This window comes from Sabethes cyaneus, chromosome 2 (assembly GCF_943734655.1).
Source record: "Sabethes cyaneus chromosome 2, idSabCyanKW18_F2, whole genome shotgun sequence".
NCBI lineage: Eukaryota > Metazoa > Arthropoda > Insecta > Diptera > Culicidae > Sabethes > Sabethes cyaneus.
The window spans coordinates 223,785,781-223,797,482 of record NC_071354.1 but is presented as its reverse complement, the minus strand read 5'-3'; positions in this window follow the sequence as shown (position 1 = coordinate 223,797,482).

The window sequence follows — 11,702 nt, the reverse complement described above, 5'->3', positions numbered from 1 at the left end:
TGTTTCGGTCGGATCGGACTTGACGATTTGTCTAAAATTGGATCAAAATGTTTTAGCTCATTGAACTTCAAACTGGACAACTGGACAAGAATTGCGAGTTGCAATTCGATTTAGAGTCGAACATAAATTGGCATTAAATTAGGCTGGATGTTGAGCTCAAATTGGACATGAAATTGAGTCTGAAAGCAGTCATAAAATTAGAATTGAATTAGATTTGAAACTGCACTGGACAATGGATATAAAACTGTACTTGAAATTAAGGAGCTGAAACAAATTGCAACCACAATTGAACTTGAAATTGTACTTAAAATTAGGTTTGAAGTTACACTTCACATGAGTCTTGGTATTGGACATCAAATCGGAGTTGAAATTGGATTTAAATTAGACATGGAATTGGACTTACAACCGAACATTACGTTGGACTTAAAAATATACTTAAATAAAATTTGAAATTAGAGGTGAAATTGGAATTAAATTGGGCTCAGACTAGAGAAGGCTGGATTAGGCTGTACTTAAAGTGGATTATTGGACATGAAATCGTACTTATATTGGGCCTTGAAATGGAACTTGAAATTTGATTTGAAATTAGGATTGGAAATGGACATGAAATTGGACCTCAATGGGACTTGAAAATGCTCTTGAAATCGCCCTTGAAATCGGTGGTGATATAGACATTTAATTAAACTAGGAATTGACTTTAAAATGGTCGATTGAAATTAGACCTCGACCTTGAATTTCAAATTGCAGCTATAATTAGAATTGTATTTGGTCTGAAGATCGGACATTAAATTGCACTTGAAATTGGACCTGAAATCGGAGATGAAATTGGATCTAAATTACACTAGGAATTGGACTTAGAATGGGACATTAAATTGGGCATGAAATCATAATCTGCCCCCAGCGTGCCCCAGCTTGGATACGGCTGTGAAAGCAAACAATTTCTTACGAAAATGGGGAACCGAGGGATCTAGAGGTAATCCGTTTCTAGCTTGAAATTAAATAAAAAGAAAACTTATCCAATTTACTTCTTCTATCTAATCTAATCTAATCTCACACTAACGCAGCCAATTCTGGAAGGCATCCTGGAAAAAGACGATTACTTGAATCAATCATTTTTCTTATCAACGGCCAGGCCAACTGCGCAGCATGTACCGCAGAGAGAATTCCAAGGAATCAAGTGGAACCAGAAAAGACACCTAAATCCATTAAACTCCTTAAAATTAAGGGGAAGGAAAAAAGCGTGGACCTCCCGTACCAAACGCTACATCCCGTACCATATACATAGATAATGATTTATTTACAGTCGTTGGGAGTATCTTTGCTAATAAATGTTAAGTGATACTCCGGACCCTCAGGGATGAACTAATGGCATTTAGACCAGAAGCCAGGCTGCAATTGGCCAAGGATATAGCGCCTTATTTCGCTCTCTGAAAATAGATTAGTTTGCCAAAAAAATTAGTATAAATCATATAATACTTGAAAATAAAGTCGTGTGGTTTAATGGTTGCCTAAAACTACATTTGTAAGGTTAGGAACTGAAAACCGCTCGACCCCGCACCTCCTATCTTGGCTAATCAATTATACAAATTGAAGTATTACCAGGTATGGCCACGTGGAGCCGCTAGGTACCCAGCAAATAATTTGGTTTGTTTATCTAAGTTGTAACTGAGAGATACGAAATCATATCCGCACGAAAAAGTTATATTTCACGCCACATAAGAACATATGAATATCAAAGTGGAGGCAATATACGTGCAAAATTTTTTACAATCATTTGTAATTCTATCTTGCATTCTAAACAACAATTTTTGGAACTCAATACTCCTCAATATGCAATCAAGATATAACTAAATGTTACAATCAGCTATACTGCTATATAATTCACAGCCATAAGTTGTATATGACGACATGTACGACTACAAAACAATTTATTGTACTGTACACTTCGCTTTGACATACTCTAATCATTATACAATTCCAATGTAAAACTAACATGCATACAACTTAATGAGGACTTTCGATTACGATCTTGTGTTGTCTGGGTAGGGGCTTGGGATGGCTAGAGCTATGTTGGGCGCTTTTTCGTAGTTGCCTTCCCAATTTCATACCCTTATTTAATTTATTTCTTCTATGCATATTTATTATTAATTGGATAAGTTTCCTTCTTATTTAATTCCAGGTTCCACGAAACTATTTTGTAAAAGTATATAAAGAGGGAGAACGAAAGAGAACAGATAAATGAGAGAAAAGAAGAAATAAGAATGAAGAAAACGAGAAACGAAATTAGTTTAAACTGAATAGAAAAGGAGAATAAGCGGAACAAAAACGAAAAAACGGAACAGAAAAACAGCAAACGAAAAGGAGAAAATATGAGAGCAGCAAAAGTGAGATATGAGAACAGGTTGTGAAAAAAATTAAAATAGAAGACAAACAGGATAAAATGAAAAGTTACAGAAAAGGTGGAAAAGCAGGATAGAATAAGAGGAACAGACAAAAAGAAAAAATAGAAAAGTGGTTAACAGAACAGAAAACAAAAACCGAGACAGGATAAAAGGAAGACGGGCCTGAAAATGGAAGAAAAAAAACAAAAAGCGAACAGAAAAGATAAAAATAAGAGGAGAATAATAACTGAAAAGGCGAAAAACCAAACAAGAAAAGAAGAAAAACAGCGAGAAGAAAAAAAGGAAAAAAGAGAGAGAAAGGAAGGAAAAACAAGACAAATAAGGGAAAGATGGAACAGAAAAAGAAAACAACGTGACAGAAAAAGTGGGAAAATAGAAAAGAAAAAAAAAGAAAACGAAACAGAAAACAAGAGAAACCAAGTGGAAACGAGGAAAACGGGAAAAAGAGGTGACATCCGTACGTTCCACTGGGTTTTGACTGCTTACATGTTACGCTGTTTCCGCAGACATTTCCAAAACAGCATGCAGTCCTTCACCATTGACCACTAGGAGTCGTAGTTGACTCTTCGAATGTTCGAAATATGAAACACTACAGATGAACAGTTTTCCTTGCACACTGTATATCACTCCATAGCCATCGTAGCGGATTTAACGCTTTTATGAATTTTGTGCTCTTAAATTCCGGCACGGAATGGAAACTCAAAAAGTCGTCCTTTTTACTCTCTCAGCCGACTGTTTGTTGCTGGTGCTAACGCTCATCACTGTGCTTGCGACCTCTGTCGTAAATTGATGAGTTATGGACCAAGTCCATTTTAAGGAAGAAAAGAAACCAAAGTCGTGGTGCTACATTCCGACGAAATTCGAATTTCTGCTTTTTTATTCGACAGACTTCGTAATCAACTATTAGTGTACTTACTTACTTATGTGTCCATGTCCGCCGGTCCGGCAGAACAAAGGGATGAAATTAGAGATCTCCACTGCTGACGGTTACCCGCCATGGCTTTTACCTGTCGCCAGGACAGGTTCTCGTCTACAGCCCGGATGTCGTTGGCTAAGCTCCGTCTCCATGAGCCTCTGGGTCTGCCTCTTCTACGCTGTCCTTGTGGATTCCAGTCGAGTGCTGCTCTGCAAACCTCGTTCGCTCCTTTCCTCAAGGTGTGTCCGATCCACTTCCACCTACGCTCACGAATTTCTGTGGCTATCGGCCGTTGATGACACCGACGATGGAGTTCCTCATTGGATATCCAATTATCAGGCCACCAGGCACGAATAATATATCGCAGGCACCGGTTAATGAATACCTGCAGTTTTTGCGTTGTCTCCGCTGAGACGCACCACGTTTCGCAGGCATACAGCAGTACGGATTTAACGTTTGAATTAAAGATTCGGGTTTTCGTACGTAGAGTGATCTGGTTTGAGCGCCAAATGTTTCGCAGACCTGCAAAGGCACCCCTGGCCTTCCTGATCCGTGTGGCTATATCAGTCTTGGTACCACCATCGGGCGTTGTTTGGCTACCAAGATATTGAAAGACGGCTACCTACTCAACTTGTTGTCCCGCTACTGTAAAGTTGGTGGAATTGTCAGTGTTCACTACCATAGACTTAGTTTTCGCTACATTGACTGTGAGACCTGCTGCCTGGGAGCTCTCGGAGAGGTCATCTAACTTGCTCTGCATATCGTTTCGGCGTTGTGCGAGCAAGACAATGTCGTCGGCTAGGTCGAGGTCATTTAGCTGCTCCATCGTTAGAGGATTCCAAGGCAATCCTCGATTTGGTCTACTGTCAATTGCTCCAACTAATATCTCATCCATAACGATGAGAAACAGAAGCGGTGATAAAATGCAGCCCTGTCTCACGCCAGCAGTAACCCTATTAGTGTAGAAGACAACAATTGCGAGGCTATTACTACGATCCTATTGACGCTAACAGTCTCCCTCATTCATTCGTACCAGGAGGCCAACTGGGAGGCTGCTGTAAGAATGCCCTTTCTACCAATTCGTCATTGTTAGTCACTCAGTCAGACATGATAACAAGAATGTCTGGTGCGACTCTCTTATGTTCGGCGATGGTAATGAATGCATCTTTTGAATTGTTGCTCGACAATAACCTCCGGTCTCCTGTACAGCAGTTTCGGTGTGGACTTTGCTTCGACTACATTAGCTGAATGGAGCAATCAACGGCTTATTACCTTGACCTCCGGTACTCCGGTACTGCACTTCAAGCATTTTCACAGCCGGGGCAGATTCTCTTCGTTCAAAAGCCCACATATTTGAATTGAGCAGTTGATCATCGTAAAGAACAGTGCAGAGGCTAATCCTGCGGTTTACCAATGAATTCTGGGAGATTCTTCGAAACCGCTAGACGCGATCTGCACGAACCTTAAAGCAGCGTTTGATCGCATTAATCATAACATTGACATTGACAGCTTCGACATTTAAGTTCTTCCTAGCAGCTTTGTGCATGGTTGGAGTCTTACTTATTTATTTGTTCACTTAATAACTAATCAAGCCTCGGATTCTATAAACACATTTCTGGACAGTCGAACATCTTATATCACCCGCCCAATCTTACAACTGAGCATCTTGTACATGATTTCTAGCTAGATACCTAGCTGTAAGATTGAGCAGGGGATATTAGAAAGTATATACAGTATCCTGAAAATCCGCCTTTTGATCCGAGGGACCTAGGGCCGAGATTCATATACCAGCCCGACAATCTGACAACGGTTCTAGGTCCACACGCCTGTAAACCCAAAACCACATGATATGACACGTGACATGAGTAAATTCAACGTTTTTGTAGTAAAATATATCCAACAATTTTGTCGACAACCGGAAAATGATTCTAGTTGACCGTAAAAAGTTTAAATCTGTGGCAAAAAATGAGACCTTATCGAAATTCATAAATTAGTTAAAGCTTTGGATGGCCAATTGAATCTTTTCTTCCAGCGCCTTGTTCGTTTCATTCTCCAAAAGTGTGGTTTTTTTGTAAATATTGACACAATTTTCTTTTTGCCATATTATTTGAAGCGCCAACGGGACCCTCGGAGTCCCCCATCGGCCGTTTGTCTGTTACGAAACGCAGCTTAGATTTACTAAGTTCTTCAACAGCCGATTCTTGCACCATCGGTACTCTCATCGTTCTTGAACAATCTTTGTTAAAGCTGGGGCGCCGCTGCGATCCCCAATGTTCTTGAGCGATCGCTAGTGTTGTAGAGGGCGCCGCTGGAACTCACAATGTTCTCCAGCAATCATTGTCGATGTAGGGGGGCCACCGGTTTTCTTGATGTCCTTCTACAGTGGTCGTTATCGAAGTAGTGGAGCCGCTGGGACTCGCGTAGTCATCCATACAGCGGTCGTTCATATGCTACGAACCGCTGCCGGGACTCTCAAAGTCCTTTTGCGGTCGGTCGATGCTGTTGGGAGGACCAAAGAGACTCTCGCCGTTCTTGACCAGACTTCGTTGAAGTAGGAGTCGCCTCTGAGACCCTCGACCTCCTCCTGCGGACGTCATTGAAGCAGGTTGTTCCGCCGAGACTCTCAACGTCCTCCAACAACTGTTCTTCTACCACGAAACGCTGCTGGGACTCTCAAAGTCTCTTACTATCGGTCGTTACAGTTGAAATTGGGACCATCACCGGCACTCTCGCGGGTCGTTGATGAAGAAGGGAGTGCCGCCGGGGCCCTTAGCAGCATACAGCGGTCGTTTTCGAATCAGCGGGTTCCGTTGAGACTTGCGTTATCATCCAGCGATCGTTGCCGAAGCATATGGTATATGAGACTCGGCCCTAGGACCCTCGGATCAAAGGGCGGATTTCAGGATACTGTATATACTTTCTAATATCGCTCACTCAATCTCACAACCAGGTATCTAGATAGATATCGAGTGCAAGATACTTTGTTGTAAGATTACGCGGGTAATATTTGAAAAGCAAAATAAATCTACAACTCTTAAAAATGGTCTCAAAATCGTAAATGTTGACCGATTTGGCTGAAATTTTGACCAAAGCCTTAGGATTGAATGTAAAATAAGTAATGTTGAGCTGAGGAATGTAGGTCATTTTTAAGGTCACTTTAAGGACCCCTAAAGGAAGAAAAATTTAATTTGTTTAGATAAATTTTATATTTAGGGTAGATGATCCATTAGTTGCGCCACTAAGCACAATATACCTTCATTTTGCTTGTTTATTGAGGTATATGCTTCAATTAATGCTTGTGGGATATAAATTTATCAAATACAAGGTATTTGTCACAAGGCAAGACAACTGCTTTCGTTGTACGAGAAGCTTTATAAAGAAAAAATGAATTTTCCGATTCAATTATAATGTACCAACAGTTGCGTTAATGTTTCCTTAATTAAGTTTGATGTTCCTTTAATTGTGTTATTCCATATACATTGCTAGGTTGCTAAGTGAAAAAACATCGTAGCAAAACTATAGATGAGCGCCTATAGTTGTGCGCTCCAACTGGGCGTTAGATTTTGGAAAATTGGCGTTTTAGCAAATAATGCTTTAATTTTAAATGGTGTAGTCTAACTACCAATACTTCTAAAAACCTGTTTTATATAATGAATGTAATTGTTTTATCTAAAATGCTACGGTGACGAAAGTATGCATTAATAATGAATAGTAGCGCAACTATTGGTACTACCACAACTACTGGATCAACTACCCTAATTCGACAAAACTCGTCTTTTGCAGAAAAATCGTGAATGTGTACATATTCAGAAAGCTTATCCTTTAAGCTTCCCAAAAATATTTAAAAAACTTAAAATTGCTTGGAAAATGATTGAGTTATTCATAATAGTATGTGGACATGTAGCCAAAAGCATTTTTTTTTGCAAGAACTTGGAATTTTAGGGGTCGCTGAAAGATGTCATTTGAGAAGTATTTTTTACGTATAACACCGTGTTATTTATGTTATACTAGCTGACCCGACAAACTTCGTATTGCCACAAATGAAACTATGTTGTACATAAATCGTAAATCTCGGATGACTTTTGTCACAATCTCGAGTATTGCAAGTTTCTGGGGAGTTCATGGGTGTTTTAATATTCAAATGTTCCTCACAGTAAAGTAGTAAACAACTCCCCCATTGCTTAGCCTGATAAAATAAAGCGGATAGCATTTAAATATTCACCATCATTACAAAACATTTCGCCGAATACCATTTTGCGGAACACCAATTCTCGGTTGACCATAATGCGGAATATAGAGTTTCACAGAATACCATTTCGCGAAAAACCTTACGTGAGAAGGGTGACCCAACTGAAGGAAAGTAATAGAGGTCAGTAGATGTAGGAAAATAAATAAACCTAGATAGAGGTGATCTCTACGGGGGGCTGACCTCCCCCTCCCCCTCCCGCAGTGGCCGGCGCTTCCGACGGCAGGTCGCCGGCAACACTCGCGGCCTATGGCCGTCTAAAATTTCTCGAGTTCGATTGGTTTTTGAGTTACTCAAAAATTTCTGTTTTATTTGTATGAGAGTCCTTATCCCCCTACCACAGGGGTGAGGGGTCTTAAACCATCATTAAAAAAATTCCTGCCTCCAAAACCCCCCACATGCCAAATTTGGTTCCATTTGCTTGATTACTTCTAGAATTATGAGGAAATTTGTATTTCATGTGGATGGAAGCTCCCCCTATTAAAAGGGAGAGGCGTCATAATTCCCCTCCTGAAGAGGGAAGGGGTCTCAATTCACCATAGAAAAAATTCTTGCCTCCAAAAACACCCACATGCCAAATATGGTTCCATTTGATTAATCAGTTCTCGAGCTATGAGGAAATTTGTATTTCTTTTGTATAGGAGCCCTTCCTCCTAAAGTGGGGAGAGGTTTCAATTCACCATAGAAAAAATTCTTGTCTCCAAAAATACCCACATGTAAAGTTTCGTTCCATTTGTTTGTTTAATTCTCGAGTTATGCAGAAATTTGTGTTTCATTGTATGGAAGCCCCCCCTCTTAGTGGGAGGAGGGGTCTCTAACCATCATAAGAACCTTCCCTGGCCCCAAAAACCCCTATATGCAAATTTTCACGCCGATCGGTTCAGTAGTTTTCAATTCTATAAGGAACATAGAGCAGACAGAAATCCATTTTTATAGGCATAGATTTGTATGGGAGCCCCCCCCCTCTTAGTGAGGGGAGGGGTCTTTTGCCATAGAGAGAACCTTCCGTAGCCCCAAAACCCCTACATGCAAATTTTCTCACCGATCAGTTCAGTAGTTTTCGATTCTATAAGGAACATATGGACAGACAGACAGACAGAAATCCATTTTTATAGGTATAGATAAAAGAGTAGACTAAGAAAATGAAATAGTCCGGAGAAAATGGCAGGGTCCCAAATTTATGCATGCATATATAAATATATGTACTTGTGACAACGCTGTTTATAGCTAGATAACAAAAAGCGCAGCCGAGCAATTTTAGTCCGCAAACCTCTGACGTTCTGATAATACATAGACGACACGCGATCAGCTACAAGCGTCCTTACGAAAGGTGCACCAGGCTGCGTCGTGACACTGCTTGCCGGCGTGAAAGGTGGAACTGTTAGGACCTAAAGCAACATCCGGTATTGGAAGCTCAGAATAGTGAGTATACTTGCCTGCGATAGCTGGTTGGAAACCTCCTCCGTCTTGCTGGAGCACAGGAACAGAATGATTGCTGACTGTTGGTGGAAATCGCTCGACTTTGCTGACGGGATCAGAGGCTACTTGCGTGCATCCTGGTGGCAGCTGACCAACGGTGAACGGTTGGTACTTTTATTCGATCAATGGCAAAATGATAACTGGAGAGAGGGCCGCTGATGTCCTGTTTCTTCTGAAGAACCGCATTGAAACAAATGCAGAGAGCCCTAATAACGATGGCTGTTGATACCGCAACACTGCTGTCGTTTTTTGTACGCTTAGTATTTTCGAACTACTTCGGAGCTCTACAAGGCAGCAACTTTGGACCTATGTTGTGTTTTTCTTGTGGCTCAACGATGCATCGATTTTATACATGTTCTTGTATTGTAAGCATTGGTTGAATTTGCAAATTGTTATCAAGATTGTTAGCAAGATGGGCATGGTTTAAGATAGCAGGGATGGTTCGATCACTTTGACTCAATTTTGATTCATTTGACAGCACCGTCTTAACGGGGCCAAATATGACGAAGTTATATATGAGACATTTGTAGAACAGGTTATTATCTATAATTTTGCTGAATAAAGTTTTGCTATATCTTTTGTAGTTACGACGCTACAATGCTAGTATCTTGTTAGTGACTAAATGAACGTTCATTTAGTCATTGATGAGTAACTAGCGTTGTAGCACCGTAACTACAAACGATACAGCAAAACTTTGTTCAGAAAAATTATTGATTAGAACTAGTTCTATAAATGTTTCATACATAACATTGTCATATTTGGCTCGGCTGAGACGGTACTGTCAAATGAACCAAAATTGAGTCAAAGTGATCGAACCATCCCTGTAAGATAGCTCAAAAATTTGGTGATTCAAGCGATCTCCGGTAGTGAGGTCCCACATCGAATGTTCCGTTATTATTTGGTTCCCGTATCGCATCGAAAATATTCGGCGGGAGTCTGTATGGTGTACGCCGTAAGAAACCTACGCTGGATCAACCATAATAACTTGCCGCCTTATGAATTCCACTGTCGATTGTTACTGCAATTTTTTTTTTCTCTGAAATTGATTACCACTATCTACTGGAGCTTTCCTAAGGACTGTGCTTTTATTTGTAATAATGCTTGATTCAGAAAATATTCAGTTATCTCGTATTTGCAGATTATACTTAATTTGATAGCGCAAAAAATAGTTTTGAAGGCCACTGCGTAGTGCTCGATATTTTATAATATATCGCAGAGTGCTTCAAGTTTGGTGACGTGTGCTAAATGGTCATCATTGTTCTCGCAAATCTTGGAAAAAACGATGCACATTGATGTATTTGCGGAAACATCTATTACGAAGAGAGAAGTGCTATAGCACTATACAAACAAATCATTCATAAGAATTCGCTTCGTAAGCTGTTATCGTTATCACGGTTTCGTTGTGCGCAGAATCCATATCTACTCATTTCGCCTTTCGTTCGAGAAAACTATGTTACAACGTGAATGAAACATGCTGTCGGCTGTGTAGCACTCGGTTCGAGTGTAGTTATTTACAGTTCACGGAATGAAAACTATTTAGAACAAATCAGAACACATGCGGCGATGTGACTGTCAACAATCGAAACGTTTCTTTCATTTATCGAACCCAATCGGGTTGCTCGCTGCCGCACCGATGATAGGGGAAAGCGGAAAGAATCAATTTAAAGTCATATTTGAGTTCAATCTAAAAGTTCATGTTAGAATTATTTTCAGCTTGATATTGGAAAAATTATGAGAGGCGAAAACAAATAAGAGACTTGGAAATGTTCCCCTATTTTTATTACCAGCAAACACCCGTCAAATTTAACCATGGGTGAAAAGTCACTGAAAATTCACTATACATAGCGCTTGTTCATAATACACAGCAATCATTCCTCATGGATTCCGCTGCTACTGTGGATGTGGACAATAGAGGTCAATAGGGGTAGAACGAAGAAATCGATACTTGTGCAGAATACGTATACGTATATTCCAGTGGTAAACAATTCACAAACTGCTTCACGCTCGTACTGCGCGGGCTGGCTCGCATTGCGACTGATAAATTGCGAATTGTTGTTAAATTTTAACTCGCAGCTGGAAATGCAAATTGCCTGTATCAGCAGTTTATTCTATCTTTGTGCGGAATAGCTATCAAAGAAAGCAGCGACGCTCTCGTATTTTCGCTCGTCCAGCACTTTCGCTCTTTAGATTGAGAAAAAAGAGCAAATGTAATAAAGAAAATTTATTGTTTACGATTTAATGACGTTGATGTTGAGAACTTTAGCAAACGATTTTGTACATTTGTCTTAAAGTTAAGTTGAATTACGAAATCTTTAGGAAAATGATTAATATAACGCAAGAAACAATGAAAAGGCGATCCAATAGTACACGGCATTACAACAATGATTATAAATTTGTTTATAGTTTACTAGGTATTCAAATGTACCATATAAGAATTCAAAAGTTATTAGACATCTCCATTTTAAAATTGTTATGTATTGAAAAAGTGCGAAATTCTCATGTGGGATTTTTGAAAATACTAAAAATTATTCTTAATAAAATCAAAATAAGTATTATTCGATGCATAAAGTTGACAGCAAATATGTCCGGCCCACATCCGCTTGCAAAACATGCACCGCAAGGTAGTAAGTTGGTATCTATAAATTTCTATCAATCAAAA